Genomic DNA, 12,011 nt, shown 5'->3' with positions numbered 1-12,011 from the left:
ATCGTCACAAACTCTACATATTTCACATCATACACACTCTGCCACAATAACTTCAACACCTTTATGTGTAAATCAAACAACCTAAAACCTGAAATCATGAACTTGTCGACACTGGAAACTCATTCTCGCTATTGGCTGATGTCCAATCATTCGCTGGCTGCCGCTCCGGTTGTGACACGAGTGTCTGTTGCTACGACAACGTGACTCATTCCATTGGAATCCTACCTTAAATCACTCCTGGACAAACTCCAAACACTCCCCGATTCTTGTTGCTAGGAGACAGAAGACGCTGTCGCCGGGTGAAGTGCAATGACCAGTTACACCATCAACAACATGATCAGCGAGAGGACTGGGAATACACACAGACAATACGGATCTCAATCTACAAGTGGGGGAAAACAGCAATGTGATGCAATGCCCAAAAACATCCAAAAGCAAACGATGATAAAATAAATCCATAAATATTAATAAAAGTATTTATTCCAGGTTTGATCAAATAAATATATAAATGAATACAATTAAAACAATAATATGACTATTATATTTATTATAATAATAAATATATTATTTATTTACTTCAGTTTTATAATTGATAAAAAATATAAATTAATACAATTAAAATAATATTATTAATAATATTAAATAATAATAATAATTAATATATGTATTTCTTTATTTATTGTAGTTAAAGATTTGATCAAAGTAAATAAATAAATTAATAAAATTATTCATTAAATAATTAATAAAATAAGAATATTCATAAGAATATCAAATAATAATATAATAGTAAAAATAAAAAAATATTTGTAATTATTATTATTGTTAATTGTATAATTATTAAACATTTGATCAAAATAAATTTATAAATTAATAACATTTAAATAATAATAATAATAACAATTACAATAACTGATAATTACAATTAGCCTAATAATAGGGATGCACCAATATGAAAATTTTCATATTTTATCGGCTTTTATATATCGGCTAAATTTTCTTATCAGGCCGATAACGAACATTAAAAAAGAACATCGGCCGATACCTATATGGTGGATCCCTAATTAACAATAATTAATAATAATATAATTACAATAACTATAACTAAAATATTATCATTGCATTCATTTAAATTCATTTTTAATATTAATATTATATAAATGTGTATGATCCGTGGCCAGACCTCAGTAATCAAACGTTGAAATAAAAAAATCCCAATAAAGCGAGTAAAGCGAGTGTAATCTGATCTCAGCCTGTGGTTTCAGGCTTGTTTCAACGATCACATCTACTTATTTCCCACATGAAGTTGGCAGGCGAGCCGGGGAAACTCTGCAGGGTTGGCTGGATGTCAGGCGGTGCGACTCCAGTAAAACACGAGGCCAGGTGTTACAATGGGAACACCAGCAGCGCAGCTGGAAGTGATGCACTCAGGCCTTCTGTTGATCATCTGGAGAGCTTCACAACTGTGTCTCTGGCCTCTTCTCCTCCATCAGGCCCTCGTGTAATCGGCACAACAATAGACCAGTGATTACAGAGAAGAGTTCAGGCTTCAGACTGCAGATGCACACTCAGTGTTAGATTCATTTCAGAACTGGCGGATGATTATTAAATCAGCCATAATCCAGCTAGAGATAGATAAACGTGTGCTGATGTCTTCCTCAGTCAGACGGCTGATAGAGGACTGGATTCACATCAGAAAGGGTTTGTTTGCGACGCTGGGTTTCTAAAGATGACGGACGGTCTGCTGACAGTTTTTGCATACTTTTATGAATAAGTCAGACTAAAATGAAACAACGGATTAATATGACTGACTGCAAGTCGTAATTCAAGCAAAACACACACAAAGAGAGAGAGAGAAAACAAAACACCAAGGCAGGAACACATGCAGACGTCTAGACTTCTGGAAACAACCTAAAGATGTTAATAATACATATTCAAGATTTCACTATCAAGAAACTCACTATCACTGTTAGATAAAGGTTATTTGCTGTGCTGTCGGTGAAGAAAAATATTAATATCAAAATCAATAATAATATTATTATTAAAATCAAGTCAATCCCTGAATTTTGAATTAATTTCTAATCTTTTTTTAAATACCAAGCTCATTAATATTCAGTAAGAATATAGATTGGCGATACGTGGGTAACATATATATTTTTTAACTATATTAGTGCAGTAAAATTAACTTTAAAGAATATCTGCATATATCATCTCCATTCATATGCCATGCTTTACTGGAGGATTTCAGGCTCCTGGTGGAAAACAAACACTTTTAACATGTAAATACCATGAAATGACCACTATTCAGAAGCTCGTTCGCCATTTCCACTCCCCTTTATAGTTCTTTTCACGTGTTTTTCTCTTGGATTTATTATAAAACATCATAACTTCTGTAACATAACATAAAATTTTAGCAATTGTATTGCACTTAAGTATGAAGTATAGCAAGAGTAGGAAAATAAAGATATAAAGTCCAGATTTGACAGTGGATGGGAAATCGTCTTGAATTGCTCTTGCATCATGTTCAAGCTCAAACAGCATTTATGACAAAGAACTACACAGATGTCGATGAAAATCTATCAATAAACACTCGCTCTGTGTTGTCCTGATTGAAGAACATGCTGAACAACGCAGACTAAAACACAGGGATGAGCCGAAGCCTGTTAATCGCACATTTTTAGGGGGACTGGGTGGAAAGTTTGGAGGCTAAAGCCCTTTTAAAATGGGCCTGTCCTGAAGTGACGCCCCTGTTCTCATGAAATGCATGTCTATAGCACACGTTGTGTTTATCATGCAATTTATTCGCTAAAATGAGTTTCTACGTGCATATGATATGCAGTTTTCGCGTGCATATGATACGCACTTTATTGCGTGTAACAGCCTACACACGCACCCCACACCAGTTATCCTACCTATGGGGTTATCAGTGCGTATCATATGCAGGTAAAAACTCATTTTCACGTATAACGATAAACACAAAGAGACGCATGTAATGAGAGCGGGTTGCCGGGCCGCAGACAGGGGGCGATATGCACACACTCCTCACTGAAAGTTTACTTGCTTTAAATTAAAAAACAAACCAACAAACTCCATCCCAATTAGCCCTGATGTGGAGCTTAATTGTGACGGAGACAGAAGCCCAATCAAGAAAAAATAATTGGTGACCAAATATTGGGTGGTTGCCAAGTTTTGGGTTTGTGCGACGAGCGGCGATCCTTCAGGGAGGTGGAAAAATACCAGGCGACCGACTTACATGCAAATAACACCGTAATGAAATACAGTCCTGACAGATGACTGACAATTCAAAACAAACACACACACACACACACACACAGCAGACGATTCCTGCTGTCAGTCCTCCTGAATGCATCGACTATTGAAGGAGTTAATGGCAACGAGGTGTGGCTGTTACTGCGGTATAGACAACATCTAAAACCATTACAAACAGCCAAAGGCAAGAGAAAGAAGAGCAGAGCTGAACTAAACGTGTTACACATACACGGCAACTCATAATATTGCACATTAAAAACATGATACTGATTCACAACACGATCAGTTGTTAATGATAAACTCTTTAAAATCTGTCTTTTAATTACCATGGTGAAACTATGGTACTATAATGGTAACAGATGGTAATATCAAAGATCTAATTACCATACTCATATACAATGGAATTTAAATGATACTTTGTGTCCAAAACACATGATAAATGTGCATGAAATTGCAGTAATGTGTGGTCATGTGAAATGTGCAAAAACATGGTATTTTAATGGCATGTGTCCAAAATAATATGGTAATACTAATGCACTTTTATGCACTTGTACGCCACTGTTATTTTTTTATTGATATTTATCATTTTTAACTTTTTATAATTTAATATTTTATGTTGTCATTTTTATTTTGTTTGTTTTAAAAATGTGTTTTTAATTAGTTTTTGCTTTCTTTAAATGTCTATAAAGTATATAAACAAACTTTTTTTTTAAATATATTATTTAAAGTAATGAAAATGTTTATTTTAATGGTTTTAGTTTCAGTTAGCGATTATAATCCAGCTGTACACACAAATTTTAAGCTTATTTTATGCAATTTTAAGCTTTAAAGTGCTATGAACCAATCAGCTACGAGGAGAATCACAACATTACAAACTTTGATTTGAAGCAAAAAAGCATTTGAAGATACAAGACTGTGAACTGAACGTCTTTGTTGAGGGAAAGAACTACAATCCCATAATGCATTGCGAACAGCATATTCAAATTAAAAACGATGGAATATAAAACTATGCATTTAAAAACAATTATATATGAAAAGTGTATTGCAAAATATGCACATATACACAAATATTTAAGTGTTTTGAGAGCGTAGGGACTCAGTAGGGACTAACAAGCTCCTTTGGTGCATTTTACTTGTTTCGACTCTCTGATTGGTGGAATTTTCTCTAAAGCATCATGGGTAATGTAGTTCTTCACCACAAATTCTGCTGTTAAACTATTCTTTTCAAACTAATTTGAAATAATATGGGTCGACGGCTTCAACAGAAGCAAATGCCATTGATTAACAACCTCATACCACTAGTTTTCACTTCTGCAACCCGACTCTTGGTACTAATTGGTTTGTATTGACACTAATAACTTGTCTACTAAGTTAACGAGGAGAAAATGATGTAAAACAGCGTCCAGCCCTCAGGAGAGATCAGGACTGGTAGAGACAGGATCGCTCTGAGCAAACAGACTAGATAAACACTGCGTGAATGCTGTGTTCTCAGTCATCATATAGCCTGCAAATACACTGCCTTTCATCGTACTCTGAAATAATCGTTAACTAAATAATACTAATCATATCATATACTATGGTATTGACATTGTACTTCAAATATATTTAATTACCATGGTAAAAAAAAATATATATATATATATATTGCATTTCTATTGCACATAAAAACAACATGCATGTACACAAACCCATGGTAGTACTATAGTACATCTTGTAAGCATATTCTCCAAATGTATGCTTCAAATCTCATGCGGGAACTTTAATGCAGTTTTGGCGTTTCAATATTGTCCTTCTGCACAACACATGATGAGAAACCTCATGAGAACGCCACACTCCTGAGCTGGTTTCATGGTTTGATCCTGGGCGTATATGTTTGTTTGTTTATGATGAACGGCGAGTGAGTGACACCTTCATTCTCAACATACTTGAGCTGAAAGTTCTCAGGCCTGTTAAACACATTCCACACATTCAGACTAAAACATGATGATGGTTTTCCTCTGTCATCGTGACCGCCACTATTACAGATGCAGCACTTCACCACCCGTCTATACGTCTTCTTTTTGGTTTGAGTTTAAAAAAAAAAAAATTTTATTATTGAGAACATTATATAAACAAAGAATGAAACAGTCACAAAAAAAGGGTACACGACAGGGGTATATAACTAATCAGAAAAGATTACATATCAAAGGAAAAGATTAAAAGACTTACATATTTCAATCGGTTTTAAAGCCTCCTTTTTACACGAGTTAGAGATAGTCCCAATGTAATGTTGTACTTCAGCAAGCAACATTTAAAAAAGTGGTTTCTGACCTGAAAATGTACATTTATGTATATAAAATTGTTAAGAGAAAAAAAAGGACTAAAGTAGGCTATATTTTGTTTTTGTGTAATTGCTCTTTTTTTCCAATTAACAATTCCAAACAAAACATTTTCCCAAAGTAGAGAAAAATCCTTATCCATGTTCTCAATAAACCCATACTAGCGCTGCACGATACTGAAGAAAAATGCGATATGCGATAACTCTATTAAATAATGTGATATTCAATATGCAATTCGATAATGCTTAAAGTGTGTAAAATTAACTTAAATTACCTTTAATGTATTTAAAATGATATAACCTACATACGTGTTTCACATTCTTTGTGTGTTGAGAAAACATCCCTACAGCGTCTGAAAGTGAACATCAGTGTTTTACTGAAACAGAAGTGTTATTGTAACATCAGTGTAAACCACAGGGTTCAGGAGTTCAGGTTATTAAACAACAGAAACTGAATAATCAAATAGTTTTCACTGTATGAATTAAATATACACTGATTCTTATTAAAGCTACAAAAGTTATTCAGCCGAGAGCAGTGAGTGATTTTCTCTGTCTTTTGTTCATGACCACAGTTATTGCAAGCCGTTGCGATATGCATATCACGATACATACATCTGCGATATTTCGATAATTTTGATATATTGTGCAGCCCTACCATCTATACTGTACGTCTGGCGGTTTATTAATACCTTCCATGATGTCATCTGACAGCGCTTGAGTAATAAGAGGTGGATATTCGTTTATAATAGCAGGTTTGATCCTCTATTGTGGATGTGTCGGGAAATGGAATGTTACATTGTAACAATGACGCTTTCACATCACTATGAGTCACAGGGCTTTTTGATGGTCACCATGGCAACATCATAGAGGGTTTAATAAACCAACGACTGACATGATGCACAATGAAAGTTATGGCACATAGAAGAATGTGTGTGAAGGTGTTTCTCATACCGAGTGTTTGTCTTCCTGACATCTCACACAAAAGATAAATGAATAAAACGGCGGGAAACATTCCTCACATCAAGCATCGGCTCTTTCCTCTTCCTCGGACACATTCCGAGAGGATTCTGCTATGAACACAAGCCTTGCCCAAACGCTTGAAGATCTACAAGAAGCTGATGCCGCAAGTTTGAACTAGAACAAACTAACTAACATCACTGTCACACCACGCAGGATTCTGCTGATCTAGAAGATCATGTCGCCACTGATGTGACCGTTTAGACAATAATAATAATGCCAGCAGAATTATGAAATCACAATATGGAAGTATGATTATTAAATTAAATGAATAAATGCTCCATTAATGCTTTTAAACACTATTGATGGATGGATGGATGGATGGATGGATGGATGGATGGATGGATGGATGGATAGAACGGTAGATAGAACAATAGAACGATAGATAGATAGAACTATAGAACAATTGATAGATAGATAGACAGATAGATAGATAGACAGATAGATAGATAGATAGATAGATAGATAGATAGATAGATAGATAGATAGATAGATAGATAGATAGATAGATAAATAGAACGATAGACAGACAGATAGATAGATAGATAGATAGATAGATAGATAGATAGATAGATAGATAGATAGATAGATAGATAGATAGATAGATAGATAGATAGATGGATAGATGGATAGATAGATAGAACGATAGATAGAACGATAGATAGATAGATAGATAGATAGAACGATAGATAGAACGATAGATAGATAGATAGATAGATAGATAGATAGATAGATAGATAGATAGATAGATAGATAGATAGATAGAACGATAGATAGATAGATAGATAGATAGATAGATAGATAGATAGATAGATAGATAGATAGATAGAAACATCACATTTATAGGCCTATGTCACACTTCCTGCTTCCGGAACGCGGAGTAGGGATTCAGAACTTCCGGTCAACAGTATTTCTCCATAAGGATTTAGATTATCAGCCATAATGTCTAAACCATCCGAGGTAGACTGACCACGAGCTATGAGGTTGTGAAACGAAGGTTTTTGCTCCTGTAGAAGCTATAAAAACATGTTTTATCCGCGATCTTATGAAAAAAAACTACACTACCCACAATCCTAAGCGTAGCAGCAACGTCTGCTGATTGGTCCAACTCGCTGTTACCATAGAAACGTTTACCTTACTGGCGAACGGCTAGAGCTATAACAACAATGGTTCTCCCAGAAGAACTTGTACCCTTTCCCCAGTTTTGACGTTTCCACTTGAGAGTTTTCATTTACCATCCGAACCACATCGTCATATGTGACTTCAGGCAGGTTGCGGAGAGATTTGGTCCAGCGGTATCTATCGGACTCCGCCATTGTAAAAAGCTAACCGGAAGAGCCGTATCCCTACTAAAAGACGTACTTCCGGTCTTCAATTTTTTCGTGACATAGGCCTATTGATTTGGTGATTTGCATTAAAGCTGTAGATTTCCCTGGGAGTCGAACCCGTGATCTTCCGTTCAGAGCAACAGCATTTCACAATAGTTAGAAACATAAATTGCATGAAGTCCAGATCACACACATGGATATATTGCTGATTTGTCATGATGAGAACATCAGTGAGTCAAACGCTGCATTTCTCCAAAAACACCCACACTTTCTCCAGTCTGGTTTCATAAGAACCGATCGAGAGTCAGCCGAGCAAAAACACCCGCTAAAGCCCGGCCACATCTCTCAGGCGTTCTCCAGCGTCCTCCACAATAGAGCCGCTCCTGACGCTATTGTTCACCCAACACACATCAATACCGCCATCTCGCTCGGCTGGTTTCAGACCGCTCTCCAGCCCAGAGAGGAATCCGGCATGCTGAATACCACTTTCACCTCTCGGGCGGATCACATTCCTCTCGCTGGGAAAGCAATTAATGCAGCGTCACAATCTACAAACAAGCCGACAGCCCAGCATAGCCTTCAGCCAGAGCTCTTGTGCAATGAGGACTCGTGTTGATCCTTCACACAAACCTTTACTGAGAACTGCACTCAATTCTTATTATTATCAAGTACAAATGCATGAGCTTAAACCCCCTGTATACAAAGTACTATGCTTCTACCATGGTAAAATTATGGTACGAGAAGGTAATGCAATGGCATTTTGATACACTGTAAGTAACTTAAATTTTTAAGTACAATCAACTTGGATGTTTAAGTCATTTCAACTTAAAGTTCATTAAACTGACTTAAAAAATGAGTAGAATCTCATATAAAAACAGATAAAAACGGCTTGTTTTGATGAGTTAAAGCAACTGGTGTTGATACTTCACACAGTCAGTTACTAAGAACTGCAATTAATTATTATCAAGTACAAATGCATGAGCTTAAACCCCCTGTATAGAAAGTACTACGCTTCTACCATGGGAATGTATTGCAATGGCATTTTGATACACTGTAAGTAACATAAGATTTTAAGTACAATCAACTTGGATGTTTAAAGTCTTTTCAACTTAAATGACATTAAACTCTCTTAAAAATGAGTTGCATCTTGTATAAAATAAAAAAAGTTGAAAACTGCTTATTTTCATGAGTTAAAGCTTAAGTTGTTTCTTTATTTATTTTGCAGTGTAGTTGTTTATGATTGACATAGGCTATTCATATACCATGGTATTTACATAACACTACAAGGTACTTCAAAACATTACCATGAAATTACCATGTCACACGCACTGTATAACGTTATTACCATGGTACAGCACTATGATGATGATCATGCAGGATCTATTACATAAGCAGAGCAATTCTCAGCAGATTTTTGACTAGAATGAGGACTTTACTATTACTTCAGTGAACAGACTGTCACACACACCCGTTTTAAAAGTTATTAAAGTCTCTGAAGCAACAACAGCTCACATTTCATCGATATTAACCCATCAGGAATGATAGATATCTTTACCTCACACACACTTTGACCTCCGGGTCAAACGTAAACACACATTGTTCTGTCGGAGACGGTTAATAATCGACATTTTAAAGCCTTGAACTGTAGCGTGAAGTGAAGTAAAGTGCATTACCTGTCAGTGTGGATCAGTGTGTTTTCTCTCGTGTCGCTCAGGTGTGTTTGAGTCTGCTCCTGCTGAGAGTGCAGGGTGACTTTCACACCTGGGCGGGTCACCTATGCGTGTGGGCGTGGCCAGAGACACACCCGTGCGCGCGCGTGAGAGAGCCACGCCCCCTTCGGCGGCATGGAGAAATGAAGTCCATCATCCTCAGAAGGAGTGTTTTTACTGTGGTAAATCTGCTGTACACAACAGCGGATGTGGTTCCTCACCATATTTGGGAATATTCATGGGCTCATATGATCCTAAAGAATTTAAGGAATTCTGAATGAGTTCTAGAGCCAGATCTATTTATAGTCGTTTATGTCCAGTCCTTCAGGCTCCAGTCAGACACTGACCCCACAATATTATGAATATAAATGTTAGAAATAAATAGAGGGAATAAATGTATGCAAGACCAGAATTTATTATATAGTTTGGAATATTTGTTAATGTATATTTATAAGCTATTTATACTAATATATAATAATTATAATGATAATAAAATGAATAATATAAAATATCAGTAATGAAAATATATTGGTATGAGTTACTGTCATTAAAATAAAATAAAAATAAACTGTCATATACAAATACATACAAATTAATTAATTAAGTGGTAGGAAAACAAAACCAGAATTAAACATATAATTATAATAATAATAATGATAATAATAATAATAATAATAATAATGGTATTAGCCACTGTCCTTAAAATAATAAATTATCTAAACTGTCATAAATAAATAAATAGATATGTCTATGCATTTTTGTTCAAACTGATTTTCTGTGCTAGGAAATCAAGACCAGAATTTTACACATAATAATAATAATAATAATAATAATAATAATAATAATAATAAATAATAATAATAATAATAATAATACTAAATTTGAACAAAAATGCACTGAATGATTTGTACTTTCATTGAAAGTTTCTCTCTACACACACACACACACACACGTTTTTGTTGTAAATGATTTTGTGTGCTAATCACAGACCACAAGTATTCCCTCACACATAACTGCATTTCCCATATTCCCATAACTGCATTTTGAGTTATAGTTTAGTCTAGCTGAACTGTTATCATGTGTTAAAGAAGGAAATATAAACATCTGACAAGTAAACATGTTTGTAAGTGATGAATGATGCATAAGTCCAGCAGAACGATCCCCTTTGACACATTCAGCCACTCAAACACAAGCCATCCGACAAATCAGTTACAATTACTAATTGTGTCATTCCATGACCCCTGACCCTGACCCTGACCTTGACCCTGTCAAACCTTCAGCGTTTCCACCACACCCACAATTCCACAGCTCCAGACATTCCCTGAGCCCGTTACAACACTTCTGCGTTACTCACACACACACAGGTGTGTGCGTCTCAGACGTGCCACAGCGGGGAGGAGTACAATCCCAGCATGCCTTGCTCTGGCCAACATGCTGATCCAGGAGGAGAATGAAAAGTGAATGAAGCCTATTGTGCTTTAGAGTATCTGTATTGCCCACTCTTTCCCTTGAAGATGTCGTCATTTACTCGACTTCATCAGTTCATGTCCTCTGTGAAGCACAGATCAACATGTTTAGGAGATTATCTTGGAAATTTAATAAAACCAGCAGCTGTGGTTGTCAGAAATTTACCGAAAAAACAAAAAACATTTAAGGTTTTACAGGAGAATAAATAATGCATATTTCGTTGAACTGAAATAATGTTAACAATATACCGACAAAAACACAAGCAGTTTTTCCACAAGCCGAGGGAAATACTAATGTTTAAAAGGTGCACGAAACACCATCATGGTAACAAACATGACACTAAAATACAATAAACATTCATTTAACAACATAAGATGTAACATAATTCACAACTTTTCACTGTAAATTAAAAGATGCGTGTTTTATTTTGCTTCCAAAAACTGTATTTTACTGTAAAATTATATTAAATGCCCAAATAGATCAACCAATAAATAGTCTTTTAGTGTTAAAATTACAATCATTTTTACATTGAGGCCACAGCATTTACTATATTAATATGTGTATATTCTCATTTAAACAGTTGTATAAGCAGTATCAGAATATTTCTGTAATTTATGCAGTTTTATATAGCAGCAATGATGGTATTTGAGGGTGAAATTCTGAATCCCATTTTTTTAGGGAACCATTTTGTTGGAAACAATTTGCAATAAGATTTCATTCATGATCTAACAATGAACAATAATTACAGCAGTTATTAATCTTAATTACTGTTAATCTAAACACTTACCAATGCATTATTAAAAGTTATGTAACATCAGTTAATGCAATGTGAACAATCATGAACATTTAATAAATGCTGTAACAACTGTACTGATCATTGTTAGTTTATATTAGTGGTTGTATTGA

At 35.2% G+C, this 12,011-nt stretch overlaps 1 protein-coding gene across 3 annotated transcripts in view; it reads right to left on the bottom strand.

Annotated features, from left to right (window-relative positions):
* LOC307144872 (uncharacterized protein) overlaps positions 1-9,747 on the bottom strand; it is a 49,456-nt gene extending 39,709 nt beyond the window's left edge. For 2 of the 3 annotated variants that reach the window (XM_079847534.1, XM_079847535.1), the window contains exon 1: positions 9,603-9,747. The gene's annotated coding sequence lies outside the window, so the exon portion shown is untranslated. The remainder of the gene's footprint in view (positions 1-9,602) is intronic. The other variant, XM_079847536.1, reaches the window with a different exon arrangement.
* Positions 9,748-12,011: the final 2,264 nt, after the last annotated feature.

The sequence above is a fragment of the Squalius cephalus genome (genome assembly GCF_949319135.1).
Source record: "Squalius cephalus genome assembly, chromosome: 17".
Taxonomy (NCBI): domain Eukaryota; kingdom Metazoa; phylum Chordata; class Actinopteri; order Cypriniformes; family Leuciscidae; genus Squalius; species Squalius cephalus.
This window is presented reverse-complemented; position numbering and strand designations above follow the sequence as displayed.